The sequence below is a fragment of the Camelus bactrianus genome, chromosome 22, assembly GCF_048773025.1.
Source record: "Camelus bactrianus isolate YW-2024 breed Bactrian camel chromosome 22, ASM4877302v1, whole genome shotgun sequence".
Taxonomy (NCBI): Eukaryota; Metazoa; Chordata; class Mammalia; order Artiodactyla; family Camelidae; genus Camelus; species Camelus bactrianus.
In genome coordinates, this window is record NC_133560.1 from 17,990,940 (window position 1) to 18,013,745 (window position 22,806).

The window sequence follows — 22,806 nt, forward strand, 5'->3', positions numbered from 1 at the left end:
TTTATAAGGCAAGGCAGGCTGGACCAGAAAATAAGAAAACAGGGGTGAAACCTGGTGGATGGGCAACCCAAAGTGCGGAAACAAAAATGGTGCCTACCCCGTAGGGAAGTAGAGGAGTCGCAATTTTTAATGTAAATTCATGAACACTGCACTCCCCTTCACCTTTCTTGCCAAAAGGATGCCTTTCTCTGGCTCTCAGGAGGATGGCAGAGCATTTCTGTGAGTCAGAGAATGAAGAAAAGAATGTGGTTTTAGAGGAATAGTTACTTTGGCTTCACTATCTTTGTGTGAGTTTTACTGGTTTTTTTCTTCTGTACCTTTTTGGGAAAGTTGCAGAGAGAGTGTTTTTTTTGTTTGTTTGTTTGTTTGTTTGGTGATATATGTGGGATCTTGCTCATGAGTGGTCAATGAAAATCTTTAATTATTTTTGAGATAAACTTTTAACTCTAGAATAGTTTCAGATTTATAGCAAAATCGTGAAAATAGTGTAGCAAGTTCCCATATACCCGACATTCACTTCCCATTGTTATTAATATCTTACGTAAGAATCATACGTTTGTTGTAATTCGTGAGTCACTACTGACACATTATTATTAAAGTCCAGACTTTATTTAGATTTTCTTCATTTTTAACGTAATGTCTTTTTTGTTGTCGTTGTTCCCGGATCCCAATCAGGACCCCACATTACTTGTCGTTCATGTTTCCTCAGGCTGTTAAAGTTTCTCAGATATTCCTCGTTTTTAATATCCTTCACAATTTTGAGGAGTCCTGGTCAGGTGCTTTGCAGAAATCCCTCAGATGGGATCTGTCTGTTTTCCTCCTTATTAGCCTGGAGCAGTGTGTTCTTGGGAGGAAGACAAGAAATAAATTTGATTCTCATCACATCAGATCAAGGAAACTCTATCAACTCCGGTTATCACTGTTGATGTTTACCTTGATCTTCTGGCAGTTAGTGTTTGTTAGGTTTCCCCTCTGTAAAGTTATTCTATTTCTTTCTACTCTTTTGGGGAAAAGCCACTATGAGCAGCCTGCACTTAAGGACTGGCAATTATGCTCCATCATTTAGATGAGATTTTAGACTTAGATGAAAGGCTGAAATGCATTAAGACTTTCAGGGATGTTGGGATAGGGTAAATGTATTTTGCACATGGGAAAAATATGAATTTGGGGGGGTCAGAGGACAACCTGTAGTGGGTTGAATTGTGTCCCTCCAAAAAGATAGATTTAAGTTCTAATCCCCAATACCTGTGAAAGTGATCTTATTTGGAAATAAGGTCTTTGCAGAGGTAATCAAGTTCCGTTGAAGTTATACTGGATTAGGATGGGCCTTAAATCCAATGACTGGTAGATATCCTCATAAGAAAAAGGGAAGGAAGATTTCCAATTATAATAAAGTGTGAAAGGACAGAAATAAATTGAGGAAGGAATTGCTGAGCAAAAGGAGCCAGAAGTTGATGATATGGAAAAAAATCTCAGTTTATCTAAACCGCATAGAGAGCAACCCACAGAGGGAAGACACAGAGACATAACCAAGAGAAGACAGCCATGTTAGGAAAGAGGTATAAATCAGAAAGACGCAGCTACAAGCTGAGGAGTGTCAAGACTTGCTGTCAACCAGCAGAAAGTAGGAAAAAGCAAGAAGAGATTCTTCCCCAGAGCCTTCAAAGGGTGAACAGCTCTGTCCACACCTTGATTTTGGACATTTAGCCTCCAGAACTGTAAGAGAATACATTTCTTTTGTTTTAAGCCCCTAAGTTTGTAGTAATTCGTTACAGCAGCCCTAGGAAATTACACGTCATTCAAATGGATGGCTCAGAGCAGATCTTGGCTTTGTCTGTCCAGATGAGCCTATCTCTTGAGATTTCAGGCTGGTGGCTTTCTCTGCAAGTTCCGTTCTTTGAATAGTCCAGGGGAAGTCATTGAGTTTCAGTTTGTATATATGTCCAATTTTTTTTTAAAAGGATGGGAACGATGACTTCCAAACGCTTTATGTGTCAGAGCTGAACCTGAAGTTCTCCCTGTTATGTTACTTTTGATCTATGCTCTTCTTGTTTGCCCGGTTTGGCATTCCTGTCTACCTTGTGACGAACGTTCTATGCAAGTTGTCAATTTGGTTACAATTTGGTGAGGCCTCTATCATTCATGCAATACTCTCTTACCTTTTCCACTTCTGACCATATTATACTTATTCCTCAAGACCTACATTAGAATGTCAGCTACTCTATGAAACCTCAGGTTTATCTTCTGTCTAGTTGGAACAAATCTTTCCATCATCTTTGTTCATTCCTTGATTATAGGGCTCATCAAATTATAGTATAGCTATGTCTTCATTCAAAAATAAATGTCCTTAACATACTTCTATTTGATACTTTTGTCTCGATTATAGTTGGACAATTGTTTCTTAAAAATTTGTTCTTTGATATTTGTTTTCACTGTAGAATGTTATTTTCATAAGTGAAATAGATGGCATTTTTCTTGTTCAACCTGTATCTCTATTCACTTATTGGACAAATATTTTTGAGTGTTTATTAAGGGCTAGGCATTAGACAAGGAATATTAGCAATAAGGAAAATGTGTTCCTAGCCTTCTTACAGTCTAGCAGTGAAGGAAAATATGCACACACACACACACACACGCACATGCATAATGATTACATAAATAGTAATAACCACCATGAGGGAAAGAAATGGGATATTGGAATTAAGACTGCTTGTATGTCAGGATAGACTCTTCTTCAGAGGTGTCACTTAGATTGAGATCTGAAGATGACAAGGGAACAAGATACCAGAGGATAATAAAGTTGTGTCCAGCTTTCCAGATGAGAAATCATTTGTGTGGCACTAAGATAGAAAGGAATTTGAATTTTTTCACACTGTGAACTCTTGAGTCAACAACTATACCCCATACCTTTGTGTTTATAACACACAGCAGCACATAGTAGGAGAAGCTACCTTGCGGGAAGGAAGAGGGGTTTCCGAGTAGGTTGACATTTGTTATTGACTAGGAGCTGTCAAATACTGAATTGGACTCGTGTGTTATTTAATTTGATTCCACAAGAGCCTTGAAAGGCATGATCATTTTTTTGCGTAGAAAGGAAGTAGAGTCTCAGAAGATCCGAGTTTCTAATCCAAGACCATAGAACTAGTAAGTGGGAGAGGCAGCTGTATATGTTCCTAGGGCACATTTCTTGCCCTCAACACTGTACCATGTTGTTTCCAAACAACAAATATCTGTTGAGTAATGAATAAATTTAGGCTGGAAAACTTGATGAATAGGGGCATTTAAATCACCATTGTACTATAGCAAACTTAGAATTTTAACTTAAAGATTCTTGACTGGATATTTTAAGTTGTTTAAATTTTCAGAAGCTCAGGTTTTCAGTCTGGGGATTTATATCTTAGAAGCAGGAGTGAGTCTGTCAGCCTGTGGATAACCATTAAGCAGCGGGGTTTATAACCTAAACCGATATAGGAATGTATAGCATTAAATGAACAAAACAAAACATGTTTTGGGAAAAGTTCGGAGACATTTTATACTCCATGGATGCTAAGATGTAAGACCCTTTGCTCCAAAGCCTCTGTAAATGATAGCCTTCTGTTCACCAGCATGGGAAATTATGTTTCATATTAAGTGATGGCAGAAGCATCTGTTTCTGTCATTTCAACTGCACGTCAACTTCATTTCACATATGCAAATGATGTCAGCTCTTAAAACAACGAGCCCTGTGGTGTAATTGACTTTGCATTAAGGATTGTAAATTGTGTCATTCTCCTAGACCTTGATTTAACCCATGGGTAAGCTTTGAGTGCAGTTCATGGTACAGACTTGGAATATTTGATCACTTTAGGGAAGGCTAAAGCCAGATTACAGGTGTGTAGAGAGACAGCAAGTACAGTTTTGATGTCAGATGGGGGAGATGGTTAATTTAGTGCACAGAGCCCTAGGGTAAGATCAGAAAATCTGGTTCCAAGTGTTAGTCCACCCTGAACATTTGTGTGAACGTGGGCAAGCTGCTTTTATTCCCTATAGAGAAATAAGAGGGGCTTAACCATCTAGCGCAGGGCATCCTAGTTTATGAAAATTTGACTACTGATAGCATGTGTGATGATCTTAAGTAGTGTAATGGCATGGGATTTGATAACTTTGAATCTCGTAAGTGAAAAGGTTTTTCTCTTCTTCAGTTTTCTCTGGATTGCTTTGATTTACCGAGGAGGAGAAAGTCAGAGTTGGGTGCTGGTAGGTTCTTATGACTTCTCCAATACCTTGTAATCTTTTTTAACAGAGGAAGGCTCACACTCAGAATCTTTGACTAGAGTAATAGCTAATTGAAATGCCATACTACTATATTGTTTTCAACATATCCATTTTTCAGATTACCACCTCCTATTTGTGTCAAATGCTACTGTTAATTAATTACTTTCATTTCCTAATTTAAATTAAAAATTTTAACTTAAAATATAGCCATTTAAATAAAAAGACATGCATTTTTAAATAAAATACTGTCAATAAGCGATCGTAAAGGTGGTTTATAAGCGTGGCAAATATCATTCATTCATTCAGTAAGTATTGAGGACCTGCTAGAGCCGATCTCTGTTCTAGACACTGGAGGAGGCAGTGATAAGGTACATAAAGTCCCTTTAACAACCATACAACTTAGATGGAAAAGCAAAAATAATTAAAAAAAAAAAAGAATGAGTATAACACATGTAATGTTGTAATAAATTCTGTAAAAATAAACTAGGGGAAGGGGATAGAGGGCGAAAGTTTATGCGTATGTGTGTGTGTTTGTGCTATTTGAGATATAGGACACTCAGGAAGGAACTTTTTAAAGAGGACTGGAATAAATTGAAATAGCAATGTATGCAAAGATCTCAGAGAAGATGATTCTATATATATATATATATACATATATATGTATAAGAAACATGAGCTATAAAGTCCTGAGGCAGAATCAGATTGGTGTGCTAGAGAAACAGCAAGAAAGCTACGTGACTAGACAAGAGTGACTATGGCAGAAAATGCAGAAAGATGTCATAAGGAGAAGGAAGGATGATAACCGTGCAAGGCCTTGTTGGCCATGGTAAGGAGTTTGTATTTTATTCTGAATGTGATGGGAAGTCATTGGAGATCTTTAAGTCGGGGTGTTCTGAGATCCGCTTTGTTCAAGAAATTCTTCATGATCATTGTTAAAAATGATAAGGAAGACTTTATTTAAGAGGAGACTTCTATTAAGGGGGTTTTTCAGTAGGGGAGAGAGATAGGGCTCAGCTCCCGATACCGTAAGGACAAATAGGGATTTACAACCAAAGGGAAGGGTCAGTGCCAGTGGATGGAAAATTACTGAAAGGAAACATCAGGGGTAAGGGAGACTGTGGCTAAACGGACTTGGCAGGATTCTTGCTGAGCGATAAGATATCAAAGGTGATCAGACACTGAAGGTGAGAGAGGAGGGATTTGATTAGATGTTGAGGGTTGGCTGGGAGTCTCACCAAACTGATGCAGCAGGTTTCTTGCAAAAACTGGACCCCGCAGGCCAAGGACAGAACCCAAGTTTGGGATCTAGTGGAGAAGAGGGCACAGAGGAACGTGCATCAGGTTTGGGTACGGAGAGAGTCCTTGTCAGCTTTATGACTCAGAAATGCCGCTTTGGAAGTGATACAGAGAACTGGCTGTGGCAGGACTCCCGTTGCAGCGAGGAGGCGAGCAGGAAGCTAATGCAGTGTTCCGGGTGGGGCAGTGGTGCCCTGGACTCAGGGCTGCTGAGGACAGTCATGTAGGATGAGTCTCAGGTAGGGGCTGAAGTACAGCTGGAGCTCTGCTCTCCAAGCTTTGTGCCCTGGCCCGGGGTTGTTTACCCCAAGAGGAAGGAGAGCGTTTTCCCAATCTTTGAAAGTCATCTGTTGCCAAGCCATGTGCTCACAGAAGGGGTACATTTTTCTAAATCTCACGGATGCCCCATTTCCTCATCCAGCAATATTCTTGCCCAAAGTGGGTACCTTTAAAACCTTCGTATAATGATGATTTTAGGCTGATAGCACCCTTGCTTCTATTAGGGTTGTTGTGATGGAGGTGGTAAGAAGAGACTGATTTTAGGATTAGTGTCAGAAGTTTAATCAGTAGAATTTTCTGATAGGTTAGATATGTGGGTTGAGGAAAAGAGAGAAGTCAAGAATATCTCCAGTGCTTTTGACCTGGATGACGAAGTGGGAGGTACTGCCACTCATTGAGATGGGGAAGTATGAGGGAAGAGCAAATTTAGGAGATTTTAAAGAGAGCGGATTTTCTTAAATGGTTTTGTCTTGGACATGTTCAAAGTAAGATGCCTATTAGACATCTAAGTGGTGATATTTAATAAGCAGTGTGTATAAATCCAGAGTGCCGATGAAAGGCTGCAAATGGATATACGTTTGAAGGTATATGTATAGATAATATTTAAAGTTGAATGTGTTACTGGTGAATTAATGTAGATTGAAAAGAGTAAGGGGCTGAGGATGGAGCTCCGGAGCACTTCAATTTTTAGAAATAAGAACAAGAAGAAACAAGCAAGGAGAGAGAGAAGGAGCAGCCAGCAAAGTGGGAGAAAGACTCAGGGCAGTGTGGCATCCTGGAAGCCAGGTTAAGCATGTATTTCAAGAAGGACATTTCTCTCTCAAGAGAGATAGGCAGGGGAGATTAAGAGGTATAAACTTACAGTTACAAAATAAATGAGTCATGGGTATGATACGTACAGTGTGGGGATTATAGTCAATTTTTTAAAAAAAATCAAATTGAGAGAAAGCAAGTTGTGTAACTGTCACTTTAGAGAAGCAGCTGGCAGCATATGTCAGGACAATTTGCAGCTATTATCACCTCTTTAAGATACTGAGAAAGTTGAATTGCTGACTAATGTAGTTGGGGGTGAAGGTCACCTTTCAAGAACCCAGTGACTACATAGTATGATCCTAGTTTCAAAATCCATCTTGCAAAGTTGCATTTGGAAAAGAGCTTTCCTCTGACAACATGTTACATTTCATTTTAAGACACATCAAGTTTGACTATGTAAATACATGTAAATATATGTATGTGTGTGTGTATACTTATATATGCACACATATTTTTATATACATAGATCTACATGGTATATATTTATAACTGGAAGGAAAACCCATCCTCCTTACCCTCTTCTGTTCCTTCTGCCTATAGAAACCAGGAAGTGGGGGTGGGAAGAATTTGGACAATTGTAAAAGGAGAAACAAAAAATTACATAATTTCAAAGGTTTTTTTCAAGTCATTTTTTTACCTAGGACCCGTGATGTGAGGCAGATGTGTATGTTGTTTATACATGCCACCTGCTCATTTCTTAGCCAAAAGTATAGCCTGACTTGGTATGAATGAGAGAGTGCATAAAGAGGAACTCAGACTGCTTGCTCTGCATTGAAATGTAAAATGCTATCCGCCCTGTGGGCAGGGGAACCTTTTGCAGATAAATTTACATTTGGGAAAGTATTGTTTTTCCATGGGAGTGTATTTGCATGTATGTGTGTGTATATATTGTATTCTGATAGTTGAAAGGATGAAGGGGCATATCTTTACCTAATGTTGGTGGTGACCCTTCAAAATGAAGAGTGCCTGGCATGTAATAGGGACATGATAAATACTGTATATTTGGTATCTTAGTTTGGGCTAAGAAAACAAATACCATAGCCTGGGTGACTTATCAGATATTTATATCTCACAGTTCTGAAGGCTGGAAGTTCAAGATCAGGGTGCCACCATGGTCCATGGCATCCTCACAATGGCAGAGAGTAGAGAGAAAGCAAGCTCCCTTGTGTCTTTTTATAATGGCACTAGTCCCATTCATGAAGGCTCCACCATCAGGATCTAATTCCCTCCCAAAGGCCAGATCTAATTCCCTCCCAAAGGCCAAATCTAATAACCATCACTGGGAATTAGGATCTCAATGTGTGGATTTTGAAGGAACACAAACATAGCATTTGGAGAAATGACTACTGAAAGAACCCAATGTATTAAAAGCCATCCAGGTCAACTAGATTTGAAGTGTCCAAACTCCCCCACTGTGCAGTGTTTTGCTGGAACTCTTTGCCCCCTTTTTATAGAAGGAATACTCTTCAGAAAATGTACCAAAGTGCATAATTGTGTTTTACGATGAGCTGTGGATAGGGGAACACAGTGGACCCTATGACAAGACTGAGAATTTCTTCAAAATGAGGGCAGGATTTGCGTCTTTGAGGATGGAAAGACGAGGAGCAACTTACAGAGAAACAAAGCTAGAGACCGTGGATCATCCTTTACGAGAGCCCCTGTAAATAGCTAACGAAATAGCTAACTTTTTATTAAAAATTCTTTCCCTTAGACTCTGAGAAAAATTGTATTGAGTATCCAGGTCTACATTGCCTTTTCTTTACTGTGACTTACTTTAGTTGTCTCTAGAACTTCAGAAAAAAAAACACACAGACTTGTGTTAGAGTGGTTGGGCATGTATGTGTGGTGTTGGTGGGGATGTAGAGGGAGACCACAGACAGTCTAACATGATTAGTTCTACCAGCATTTTCTGGCTTTTGTGTTTTTGAAGTAAAATGCAGCTCAGCAGTTACAAAAGAAAATCATAAGTAGAGTTGTCCGGCAGCGTTTCAGACAAATTGACTTTCCCAATACCCTTTGTGTGTTAGGATATTGGCTTTGACATTAATATTTTGGAGACATAAAGATGTTTGATGTCCAATAAAAAGTCAAGCCTGTGGAATTATTTGGCTGCTGTAATGGTTAACTTCATACGCCAACCTGACTGGGCCACAGGATACCCAGACACTTGGTCAAACATTATCCTGGATGTTGCTGTGAGGATGTTTTTGGATGAGATTAACATTTAAATCCATAGACTGAGCAAAGAAGATTGTCCTCCATAATGTGAGTGGGTCTCATCTAATCAGTTGAAGGCCTGAATAGAATCAAAAGGCTGACTTTTCCCTAAGTAAGATAGAATTCTTCCTGCTTAGTAGCCTTTGAACTAGGGCATTGTCTCCCCTGATTCTTAGACCTTCAGACTTGGACTAGAATGAAATCGTCAGCTCTCTGGGGTTTCCAGCTTGCCAAGTCACCCTGCAGATCTTGGGACTTTCCAGGGTCCATAATCACACGAGGCAGTTCCTCATAATAAATCTCTTTGTCTCTATCCTATTGGTTTTGTTTCTCTGGTGAACCCTAACTAATACAGCTGCCATCTTTAGTCAATCTTTTCATATCCTTGCTTCCTGTACAAAGTACATGCCAACTAGTTTGCTAGCTGCTGAACATTCAGTAGATGACCCTACAGACATTGTTTTTGCTTCTATTGAAGCTCACGGACTAATTAGGAAGAGACTGACAATGCAAGCATACCTTGGAGATACTGTGGGTTCAGCTCCAGACCACTGCAATAAAGCAAATTTCACAATAAAACAATCAGAGTTTTTGGTTTCCTGATGCATAGAAAGTTATCTTTACACTAAACTATAATCTATTAAGTGTGCATAGCATTGTCTAATAAAATAATGTGCCTACCTCCATTAAAAAATACTTGTATTGCTAAAAATTGCTAACCATCATCTGTGCTGGTGCAGATGTTGATGGCTGCTGACCGATCAGGGTGGTGGTTGCTAAAGGTTGGGTAGCTGTAGCAGTTTCTTAGCAGCAGAGATTTTACCACATCGTTTGACTCTTCTTTTCATGAAGTAGAACTTCCTTCAAAATTGGAGTCAGTCCTCTGAAACCCTGCTGCTGCTTTATCAACTAAGTTTGTGTAATATTCTAAATCCTTTATTGTCATTTCAACAACCTTCACAGCATCTTCACCAGGAACAGATTCCAACTCAAGAAACCACTTTCTTTGCTTATCCACAAGAAGCAGCTCTTCATCTGCTGAAGTTTTATTATGAGATTGCAACAATTCAGTCACATCTTCAGGCTCCACTTCTAGTTCTCTTGCTGTTTCTGCCACATATGCAGTTACTTCCTCCACTGAAGTCTTGAACCCCTCAGAGTCATCTGTGGGGATTGAAATCAACTTCTTCCACATTTCTACTAATGTTGGTATTTTAAACTTGTCCCACGAATCATGAATGTTCTTAACGGATCTATAATGGTGAATCCTTCATAGAAGGTTTTCAATTTACTTTGCCCACATCCATCAGAGGAATCACTATCTATGGTAGCCATAGCCTTATGAAATGCATTTCTTAACAGTGGAATTCTTGAACTTCAAAATTTATTCCTTGATCCATGGGCTGCAGAATGGATGTTGTGTTAGCAAGCATGAAAACAACATTAATCTCATCGTCCATATCCATCAGAGCTCTTGAACCAACTTGAATCTCCTGCACCAACCTCTTCTAGCTTCGGCCTTTTCTTTTGCACCTTTCAGCCTTCATAAACTTGAAGACAGTTAGGATTAGACTTTGGCTTTGGGAAATGTTGTGGCTGATTTGACCTTCTATCCAGACCACTAAAACTTTCTCCATATTGGTGATAGGGCTGTTTCACCTTTTTTTTTAAAATCACTTATGTGTTCACTGGAGTAGCACTTTTAATTTCCTTCAAGAACTTTCCCCTTGCATTCACAGGAGGCCTCGCTTTCAGCCTTTTGACATGCCTTCCTCACTAAGCTTCATCATTTCTAGCTTTGGATTTAAAGTAAGAGAAGTGTGACTTTTTCTTTCACTTGAACACTTAGAGGTCATTGTAGGGTTATTAGTTGGCCTAATTTCAGTATTGTTGTGTCTCAGGGACTAGGGAGGCCTGAGAAGAGGGAGAGGTGGGGGAACGGCCAGCTCGTGGAGCAGTCAGAACACACACAACATTTATCACTTAAGTTCGTGGTCTTACATGGGCAAGTTCCGTGGTGCTCCAAAACAGTGTTGATGTTATGACAGTAACATCAAAGATCGCTGATCTCAGATCACCATAGCAAGTATAACAATAGTGAAAAAAGTTTGAAATAGTGGGACAATGATCAAAATGCGACACAGAGAGATGAAATCAGCAAATGCTGTTGGAAAAGAGGCACTGATAGACTATCTTAACCCAGAATTGCTGCAAACCTTCATTTGTAAAAAATGCAATATATTTGACGCTCAATAAAGCAACACACAATAAAATGAGGTATGCCTGTACACAAAAATTGTATAAAGGATCTTATATTTACAGTATGGAAAAAGGAGAAGGAAACTAAGTGCATACTTACCCCGGTCTGGAACGTGGAGAAGGCTTTTTCAGAGATGGTGGCATTTAAAGTAGGTCTTAAGAGATGAGTAGAAGTTATTCTGTAAAGGTGCTTGAGAGTTAGGGTGGAAAAAGAGTGCCAAGGCGCTGCACTCAGATGGATCTTTGCATGTTTGAGGGCCTGGTATGTCTGGAGTTTAAGGAGGGAGAGGAAAAGCAGTCATTGAAAGGGACCGGGTTGTGCTGGGCCTTTAGGCTACATTAAGAATTTGAGATTAGATTCTAAGAGCAAAGGTAAACCTTGTAAAGCCTCTTTCAGGAATGTGACACTATCAAACACTGTTGCTTGAAAGAAAAAAGAAGTCACTGTGGCAAGTAGTATGAAAAGTGGATAGTGGGAGTTCTAAAGTGGCCGTCAAAAGAAAGACCATTTGAGGTGACAGATGGAGCTGTCCAGACAAGATAGGGCAGTTGCTGTGACCAGGGTGTTGTCAGGGAAAGTGGAAGGAGTAGATGGCATCATTTACTAAGTCAAGGAAAATTGGAGCAAAGCAGATTTGCAGGATGATCAAGGGGATTGGAGGGGATGCAGCTAAGTGGCTGAGGTATTCACACTGAAATGTGAAGCAGGGAGGTGGAGCTTAGGAAATAAAAATTGGTAGTTATCAGGGTATATAAATGAGCTGAAGTCCATGTGACTAGATAAGTTTGCTAAAGACAGAGGACTATAAAAGGGAAAGAAAAGAGGACCGAGGACTGAACCCAAGGGCCTCTCAGCATTGTCAATCGAAAAGAATGCTGGAGACTATATTAAACAGGGGCACTCACTCTGTCAAAAGCAGGAGCTTCTCTGGATTTGGAACGGGATGATTTGCAATGGTTGATTTGAATCCTTACCTAGTGACCACTGATGACCTTCCCCCCTCTCTTTACCCTTCACATTCAAGTTCCTTCTCTTCCTCAGCATTGCAGCCTCACCTTATCACCCTCTTTTCTGCTCCTAGTTCAGAAAAAACATTTCTTCCTTACTCTCTGTCAAGTGTTAGATGATCTGACTTTAGTCCACTTGTCCCCATTCTTGCAATTTAGCACCCAACTTCAGTGTGTGCCGAAATTTATCTATGTCAGATAAGCCCTCGAGGCACCTTTAGAAACAAGTGGGAGGCACTCAAAGCTCCTAACTAGGATGCAGTTTAGTTTGCTGATTTTTGGTCCTGGAGTTGAGTCAGGATCCCAAAGGAGAGAAATGCTAACCCTTTCAGGACCCGCAAGTCCATGCAGTCTACGAAATATCCACGAACGTAACTGCAAAAGTAGTTCAGTGTATTCTCCCACACCAGAAAAGTACATTTTCAGGGGGAAAAGAATTAAGGCTGTTTCTTAGCACAATCAGAGTCCTTTTATCAGCGTGAAGCCAATTTTAAAATACAAGGATTTTTAGATATAGTAACCCCTAGAAATTTTTTATTTTAAACCTTTCTGTTTCTCACCCTTCTGGCTCTGAAGATAACCTTCAGAATGTAAATTAATGCAGCAAGGGTTGGAGCCCAGAACCAAAAATTCTGATGCAATATCTCAAAAAATGTTGCAGCTTCTTTTTTCCATACCAATCGCTAAGAACATAAGATGTAATAGCAGTCAGGTTTTGTTAGACATTAACTCAGTACTTACCTTGAGAGTTTTAAGCTCCTCTACCAGTTAAAAAGCACCATGTAGGCTGTTCTACAAATGCCTTGTCTTTTCTGGCATTTGACTGAAGGTTTCAGGGACCAGTGTATCTTATGCATTTCAACTATGCAAAATAGAATAAAGGGCTGCAGAGTTCTGCCTCCTAGAAGAAATAATGGGCTTGCAGGCATTTTTAGGTTCAGTTACATTTACAAGTAATTATTTAAGACCTTGTATGTGCCAAGATCTGAATTAAGTATGAAAATATAAGACAAATTCATTTTCCTCAAGGGGCTCACTATCCAGTAAGGATGGGTGGGAGAGATTCGGAAAAATAATTACCATATGTATTATAAAAGCAGTATAATATATAAGCTCAGAAGTAGGAATAGCCCTGCTTTATTACATCATTATGATTATGATTATGATTATTATTTGTTCAAGGGAGGTAATTAGGCTTATTTATTTATTATTTATTTATTTATCTATTTATCTTTAATGGAGGTACTGGGAATTGAACCCAGGACCTCACGCATGCTAAGCATGCACTCTACCACTGAGCAATACCCTCTCCCTATTATTTTTCTTAATAATGAATTCCTTCTCAACAGTGGTTACCATTGACTGCATATTTTTCGTGTGTGGGTACCTTCTGAAGTGCGTTACACACTTTACCTCAGTTAATCCACACAATAACTCATGAGGTATGTACCCATTTTATAGATGAGGAAACCGGCTGAGGGGAGTTATGTAATTTTGTCCCAAATCTCACAGGCACTAGGTAGAGAAGGAGGAATTCAACCACTACTCTGTCTGATTTGAACTGTTTTGCCTTTTAACTACAGTTGCCTTAACTGTTATAAAACTTGCTTCCCCAGAAAGGTGAATGTCTACATGGGATCTCGGAGATGTAAATTCCAGAAAGACAGTCTCAGAAATTTCAGGGAACTGGAGATTCTTAGGAATTTTTCTTTTTTGCTTCATGCACTAGAGATTTCATGGCAACAGGCTTATTATGAGCACAACTAATGACCCTACACTGACAACAGCAAGGAAAGATTTAAGATTTTTAAAAGGAACTATTTCATTGTAGTCTAGTGATAGCTCCCCTCCCCCACACCCACCGCTGCCATGTAGGAATATAAACGACTATGTACAAAGTCATAAAAACAAATAGAAAATATTTGTCATGTTTTCTACTTCTAGATGTTCTAAATGTTGCTGTACAATGAATTAAACCAGTTTTGTTTTTCCCTCTTCTAGAAGGTACTGTTGTAAATAGCATTCGGGTTTTCTTGGTAGTTGGTTAATTTTAAATAGAACATTGAAAAGTAACATGCACTAGAATCATACGTTTTAGGGTGGTTGATTCAATTTACTCAAATATAGTGGAGAAATGTGTTCATTTATATTTTAAAAATATCAATAGATTTAGAGAAAAAGGAAAATACAGCTAAAACTGTAAAAAATATCTTAGTGAATTTTTAGAAGCTAGAATTGTAGTACTATATTACTGTCTTTGAAACAACATATTTATTTAAGTAGATATTATTTACCGTTTTAGTATTAACTCCAATATGAATTTTAAAGACATGTAAATATTAATATATTTTAATATCAGACATTCTTACATTTGGTGAGAGTTAAAAGTTCATTACTTTTATTATCCCTTAAAAGTCCAAATCTACTAACTATAATTACTTATCTATTTCATAACATTTAGCATTTTTAGTAACTTTGCTTTAAGATGGACAGATGAAATTCTTATTTTATACACAGATTACCTCATTCTCTACATTTTCCTTAAATAAAAATGTGATTTTGGCCTGACAAATAGAAGGAAATTCTCATTATTACAGTATTACTTTTTTTTCTATTTCCACTTGTGTTATTCTTTTATAGTTGAGGTAAAATGCTGAGTTAAATTTTGTATCAAATTGCATTACACATGTCAGTAATTTCCTCTTTGCCTCCACAACCACTTTCAAGGGACCTACCCAGCCCCTAGCTCCAGACCGAGGACTCCTTTGAACTATGTGGCCTTCATCCTCAAGCCCCTTCCCCCTTTCTACTCCTACTTTGGACAACTTACCGAGGGGACCGGGAATAGATCCCTGAGCTCTGTTGGTCCCTCAGATCTGGACTAAAGAGCTGAGATATTTGTGGGCAGCAGAGCTAGAAGTCCCTGTGCATTCTGGTATTAAGTTCTCTATTTCTGGAACTTCAGGCCTGTAAGAGGCTACACAGAAAACCTGGAATAAATGAGCTAAGCAACAAATTGATTTAGAGTGAAAAAGACACACAAATGCACAAAGACACATAGAATATAAGAGACATGTCCTTTCCATCCACCCTGTAGCACCCCCCCCCCCAACACACACACATATGTAGTGCCAGACAACCTCCAAGATTTCTGGAGAGCCTGCTGTAATTCTTACAGTGAGACTGGTTAAGGATGAAATAAAACCAGCTTTTATTTGGACTATACTGAGTGGGTGTTTCTGCCTTATGATCAAGTGGACCCTAAGACAGACACAGAATGATTCTTTGTCTTCAGTCTTGAACGAGAGAGGCTGCTGTATTAGCCAAAGAGTGTTAGCTATGTACTTAAAGCTAATAAACTCCATGCAGTAGATGTATGTTGCTTTCTCCTGTCCAGCCCCCAGTTTTCTTCTGATAATTGCCATTCTTTTGATAGAAACACTTTGGTTTTTCCCTTGGGCAGGTACCTCTTCTTAGTTCTTAACTCCTATCATTTGTAGAGAACTGATCCCTGTGTCCAGACTGGTTCAGAGATGTGTCCACTAGTCAAGTTGGGGACATGGCGGTCAATTCCAGAAATGTGCGAGAATGTATAATTGGGAAGAAGAATTCAAGGGGAGTGTAAACCTGGAGGTGCTAAGATCCACCACATGGAAAGAACCCATCAAATGATGAAGGCAGCACAGAGAAATGCTGTGCAAAATAAGGAAGGATTGGCCCTTGACATCATTGTTTGAACCCCTGGACCCAGCTGTGTCAGAAGGAAGAATTATCATCAACCTTCTCAGTTTTTGAAGACAGTAACATTCCCCTTCCTTTTTGTCCCGTAGGGCAGTGTGAATTGTCTCTGTCACATGCAGCTCACAACCGTTGACTGAAATACTTTGTGAAAATCACCTGGAAAATAGAAGGCCTGAAACCTGCTCATAAGTAATTTGCTGTAAGTAAGATAAAGAAGATTAATAGGCATGTAATAATTTGGAACCAGTATAAACTGTCATGTGAAATGTCAGATTATGAAATAGTCTAAAAATTATCTCGTGAGATGCTGGTTGTAAAGACAGTTTAGAATCTCCATTCAATATGTAAAATCTGTACTGTATTCAATCTTGAATTACCTATTTGCTATAGAAAGATTACCCCATCTTCATAGTCAACAGATATGAAGACCAAGTGCCTGGAATATGGCAAGTAAGTACCTGTATTTTGCTTCAATAATCATAAGGAAATCTGAAGAAAACCATAAGAAAAGCATTTGTATTTTATACTAGACAAAACAAATATACTAAGAAATCATAAGAAAAACAAGCAAACACTTCCACCAACAGTAACAAATAAAGCAAAAACTAAATCAAACCTAAACTAGAGAGAAGAAAGATGTTTTTACCATTGATTATGTTAAGGTTTTGCTTGATTCTTAATTGTCTCTTGGAACTCTCTAATCTATTTTATTGTCTACCGTCTCTGACCTGGAAACTAAATATATGTCAGTTCTCACAAATGCCAATTTACTTTATCCATTTTTATGTACACAGGTAGGCTGGTGTAGCAGATGTGGAAAAAAGAACAAAAACAAGCCTCACTGAGCCCAAGAAAGTCTAAGAGGTCCATGAATGGGCTTCAGGGGCATCTGTGATTCTCTAGAAATTGTCAAAATTTGTGTGAATGTGCATTTTATTTTTTTTGCCCCAGGGAATCTTTAACTTTCACCAATTTCTCAAAGGCATCTATGACACAGAAAATGTTATAATTTTCTATGATTCTAGGGCAATTTATAAGAAATTATTTATCTTAACTATATATTGATTTTTGCTATCATATTAGATGTTTTTGGCATTCTGAAGTAAACTATGAGCAATGCTAAAGTCCTAAGTAAATCTTAGAATTAAATACATTTTTTCTACATAAAATATACTCATGTGAGCTTCAGTCATGTAATAGTTCTTTCTGAATATTTAGCTTAAGATATATAGTCATTAATATCTGTACCAAATTATATTTTGACCAATTCACATTTATCAACTGTTTCTGCTCCTTTGTGAATGTTAGCTCTATGCCGTTTGCCTTCCTCCATTTTCAAGGGACAAGTCGTCACACAGCGCCTGTCCTTTACATTGTTTTTAGCTTTTTCACTAGCAAAGGTCTATCTCTTTTTTAAGTTTCCAGTTTGAAAAACCCAAGGAAAATACTTGGTTGCTCTCACATGCCCACTCCTGTTTCCCTGTGGTGGAAGCAGTAGATAATGTGGTTAGCAGATGCTATGAAGTCTGTTTAGAGTGAGGAGTTGGAATGAAAGAGCACACCCCAGCCTCCACCCCAAGAGCCTGCTATTCCCAGGAGATATGACGGATGATGAGAAAATTAAATTATAAATATTGGCTAGGGACATGTATTCCAGGAATGTGAAATACGGTAGGCACGTATGAAATAGCCTGGAAACGTGCGAATTCCACCAGAGCAGTAGCGTTCACTGTGGGATGTAAGAAGTATAGCTAACAGAAGTAGGCCAGGGCTGGATTAGGAGGACTGTATCTGCTGTGATAAGGAACTGAAATTTTATCCCACACACCTGTGTGTTATAAATATTGCGTTGGCATCAGGGAATGGAGGGGGATTTGTTAAAAATGCAGATTTACAGACTCAACACTAGACAACAAAGACTCCACATCCCTGGGGGCTTGAGAACCTGCATTAAAAAAAAAAAAAAAAGCACCCCAGACTAAACTTGAGAGTCACTGCCAAGGAGAATAGAAAACTAGTGAAGAAACAAAATGGCACAGCTTAAACATCTGTTAATGTGGCTATACACTGCAGCTTAATTAGGTTTTGTACTGTATGGCCGTGTGTATATTTGGGGCATATGAGGGGTGTGCTTCCTGTGTGTACGTCTCAAAGTGATTTTTGCCTAGCTGAACATTTCAATACCATGGGCACTAGCATAGACTTTCAAAACTGAAGATGATGGTGAAATACCCTTACTTTAGCCCACTCAAATGAAGCTTTAAAACTCTGGAAAACCTTGTCTCCCTGTAAGGATGAAAGTTCTCTCTTTCAAAGAAGGTGCAGAGATTCTAAATGACACATTAGTGAAGGGGACTGTAACCTTTGTTTAATTGGAAAAATTCAAGTGTTAAGTAAATATCCAGTTTGCCGGGGTGTTCTAACTACCTTCTCCAGTCAGTTTTGTCTCTCAGCATCTATTAAATTAGGGAAAGGTTTATGCCACAGTGGTTCTTGCCTGCCAAAGCAGAGAAGATGGATGGGGCCCAAGAAGGAGAACAAAGAATTACATCAGGGTCTTTGGAAATTAGTTTCATTAGTCTGGGGTGGATTTGGGATTTCTCAGCAAACTGTCTTCTCTTCTAGTCTAATCAAAGTGATTTTTCTAACCTTTTCAGGCAATCTCCTTTGCCAGCTACAATCTTGCAAGAGGATAATATTTTCCATAAGAGTTACACACACCACAAAGACACACACACACAGAGATACACACACACACCACACACACATACACACACTGCATCTTTTTTTTTTTTTTTTTTTTTGCCGGAATAAGCATGTATGGTTTAATGATTAAAGAGCTCAAGCTTGACTTATGAAAGAAAGTTTAGATGTGTGGCTTCCTTCGTGTGTTTTTAGTTTAATTTTTATTTTTTATTAAAGTTATTTTAATTTTTTTCAAGATCTAGTTTAAAGACTCGTAAAGTTCTACAAGGCTATTGGAAGAATATCTGGCCCAGGTTCTCCTGCCCATTTCTTACATTCCAGAGGCAACTATTTTCAGCATCCTCTTATGGAAAGCACCTCCACATTTCTGAATAATGGGTTATGGTACTACTCATCGATTTTTTTCCATCTTAACCAGTGTCTATTCATTTCTCACTACGGAAGAAGAAAGTTTACCTTTCTGTCATCACCCCTCCTATCACAGGTGTGCATAAAAACATAACCTCTCTTTCAGCCAACATAGTTAAATAATTATTTTGGGTAGAATATTCCAACCATTATTCCTTTGTTGCATAACTTCCTTGTTCCCTTTAATTGCTAATTGTTCTTTTAAAAATTAATATATATTATATGTATTTAACCAATTCTCCTACATTTTTCTAAGTCTCCTTTCAATCAGTTCAAACATGTGGGGTATTCTGTCCGTCTTCTTGAAAGAATAGTAGCTCTCAGAGCCTCTCTGACCCGCTTCAATCTGTTCAGCTGTACACCTCCCAGATGGAAATTTCTCTTCATTATCATCTTTGACAGGGGGATTCCCTTCATCTCTCACTTAGATTGGCTGCTATGTTTTCTGGATCCTATGATTTTCTTATTTTGGTGGAGTACGTCCTCTAGTAATTTTTTTGAAAAATGGTGTGTAAGATATTTTTGGAGATCTTGAATGTCTGAAAATATTGTCAGTGTACCCACAGTTGAGAATTCAGTTGGGAATAAAATTCAATGTTGGGAATAATTTTCGCTTAAAATTTTGAAAGTATTTCTTCTTGCTTTCCAGTGCTGATTTTGAGAAGTCCATCTTAAACATGAAGTTAATAAGTAACCCGTTTTTGTCCCCTCTGTATGCTATTTGTATCTTTTCTTCGTCGCTAGTATTGTGAAATTTCAAAGTGTGACTTGATTTAAAAAAATTTTTTTTCTCAAAAGTTGATTGGCTCTTTCAATTTGAAACTCAAATCTTTCAGTTCTGGAAATTTTTCTTGAATTATTTTATGCTTATATTGCTCTCTTCTGCTTGTCTGTTCTTTCGCCATTTCCATTGCTTGAATGTTGGATTTCATGAAGTTATTTTCTAATTTTAAAAATATTTTTTCCTCAAGTTTCTGCCTGTGGGATATTTCATCAATATTAGTGTCCAATTTTTTATTGGGCCTTTCACTTCTGTTATTATATTTTTGGTTTACAAGGGGTTTTTTCTTGATCTTTGATTGCTCTTTTTTTTTTTTTTTAAATAGCATTCTGTTCTTTTTTCATGAATGCAATATGTTTTTATCTCTTTGAGGATACTAACTATAGTTTTTGAAAGTGTTTGTTTCTCTGCATAGTTCTGTTTCCTTCAAATGATCCTTTTTTAGTTTATGTATTTTGGTCTGTATATTTTATATTTGAAACTTTTCTTAGATGTTTGATGATTTTTCCCTGTCTGTTCACATTTAAGAGTGTAACATTAAAACACTGATTGGAGGATCTGTGTGTGTGTGTGTGTGTGTGTGTGTGTGTAGTTAAATGTGGGCTTCATTATAGGGTAATATACTGGGGGTGTTTAATTGGGGAATATGTCATATTGGTAAGTACAGATCTTATTTCTTGAGTTGGTTGGGTCACTCAGTGAAGAATTCTCCTGTTTCCTGTCTTGATGATGTAATGGCTTCCAATACTTCAGAAGCTGAGTTGGGGGGGTGGTGGCTGTGCATTTTAGTGTTTCCATGAACTCATGGTTCTTTTTTTGTTTGATTTGTATTTTTAGTGGAGGAACTAGGAGTTGAACTCAGGACCTAAGTGCATGCTCTACCACTGAGCTATACCCCTTCCCCCCAAGTGTTTCCTTGAAAACTTTTACTCAACCCCTTGGTTTTCCATATTCCTGCCTTTTATTCTGACCTATCCAGAGGCTCAGTTTTACCTTTACATAATATGAACTTCCACGTTTTTGTTAGGTTTGGAAGGAATCTGCAATTTAATTCATTCCTAAGCAGATTTTATACCTCTTCTCCAGTTTTTAGCCTTTTATTTTTACATTCTCTTCTAGGATTAATTGCACAAACAACATATGTGTCTTTTGAGGGATTTTTCCGTCCAAATCAGGTTGCATCTGCTCTTCCTCACTCTTGGTTTAGGACTCAGTTTTCTTGTGTGTGCCATTCATCCTTCTGCTCTTCAGTGTCTAGAATTTTACCACTGACCCTTTATTTTTTAATCCATCTGTTTTTATGTTTTTAAAAACTTTCTTTACTTTCTTTTTTATTTGATGGAAGAGGGGGAAGAAGAGGTAAATGCATGTTTTCAATTTATAATCTTTAGCTTTCTGATAAATTTTATTGGTTGAAATGGGACAGAATGAATACTGCATTTGGGATAAGAGCAAGTAGGTTCAAATGCTAGGTCCAATACTCTTTAATGGTATGACTTTAGACAGGTAACTCCTCTCAGTCTCAGTCCTCATGGGTAAAATGAGCATAATGATCTAGTTTATTAGTTGGAAAACTTTGGCTGCAAACAACAGAAACTTTGGGTAACTCGAGCAAAAGACGTTAGTTGAAAATCTACCTAGAATTCAGCATTCAAAGGAGAAGTTGGAGAATGACTTGGAACAAAGCCTCTTTGGAAGACAAGAAAGGAGGAACTACAGGAATATCCAGTAATAGGGACAGTCTCAGGCCATACTATCAGGACAAATAACATCCAACCATCTTTTTTCCTTCTACGTTTGCATTAAATATTAAAATTTCTGTGAGAAAGCTTTGACAGGGTTCAGGTTCTATGTTCAAATGCTGGATGTACCAGGACAATGCAAAATAATCAAGTCTATTTGGGTTCTAGTGGCAGACAGACACCTGGATTTATAATCTCACCCAGACTGCAAACAGTGGGCGACAGATAATTCCCCAAGAGGAAATAAGGGTATGGTTAGGAAGGTGTAAATGAGGCAGGATACCCCCCAAATAATAAATGTCTACTCTGCTTCTCTCCTAGGGTGTGAGGATTTAATGGGACCGTGTATGTGAATGTAACCTGTGAAGTGTAAACTGTTGCGTGGTCTTCTGCATGTCTGTTATTGTAGCCCCAGGGGGGCTGATTATAGTGCCTTCCAGGCATCAGAAAAGGTTCAGCTCTGGCAGCTGCAGGGAGTGGAAGAAGAAAGGAATTTAGGATACAGGTAAATGTGAATACCAGGTTATCTGAGTACATCTGGCAAGGCTATTATCTGTTGCATGAACTTGTTCTATCTCTTTCATCAAAACGTGTCATCCTTAGAAGCATTCTCGTTTATTTGTTTACATTTGTGTCAACTATATTCTCCCCAGACTACAAGTTCTATTAGATCAAGGTCCTTCTCTCTCTCGCTCACTTCTCTATTCTTTGCGTCAAGGACAGTGCCTGGAACGCTATAAGTGTTCAGTCAATAATTTTTGAATAAATATGGAATACTGTAATTATGACCTGATTTTGGCCCAGTGGGAAAACAGTCTCCCTAAGGAAGAGAAGATATGGGATTTACCCCCTTCTCTTTCCGCCCAGCAGGGCCCAGCGATTTGTACTGACTTCATATTCACCTCCCTTATTCCTGGCTGAATAACTTAGCTCTGGCATTTCATTTATACATTTTACTCATTTATGTACGTGCTGAGGTCCAAAGAATTCACAGAAAAAATATTTGACTCATCCATCCCTTTGGAGTCTTGAAACTTGTGCTTATTATGTTTAGATACTTCTTATGTTTTTTTCCTTGGACATGTATTAGTGTTCTCACTATGTGAGCAGTGTATTAGGTATTACATCTCGCTAAGAGTGTCTCCAAGGTGGTCTTTTTTTTTTTTTTTTTTTTTTTGAGGTGTTTACTTTTATTTTGGAGAGTAATATGTAATAGCCCATTGATCAGTGAATGGCATCCTGGGGCAATCATCTAATGGACTTGTCTAGCCAATATTACTTACAGAATTTTTGATTGACCCA

General features: G+C 38.3%; 1 long non-coding RNA gene across 1 annotated transcript in view; it reads left to right on the forward strand.

Moving 5' to 3' along the window:
- LOC123613406 (uncharacterized) overlaps nucleotides 1-22,806 on the forward strand; it is a 190,630-nt gene that overhangs the window by 155,471 nt on the left and 12,353 nt on the right. Inside the window, exon 4 of the long non-coding RNA XR_012501597.1 lies at nucleotides 15,957-16,066. This is a non-coding gene — a long non-coding RNA (uncharacterized LOC123613406). The remainder of the gene's footprint in view (nucleotides 1-15,956; nucleotides 16,067-22,806) is intronic.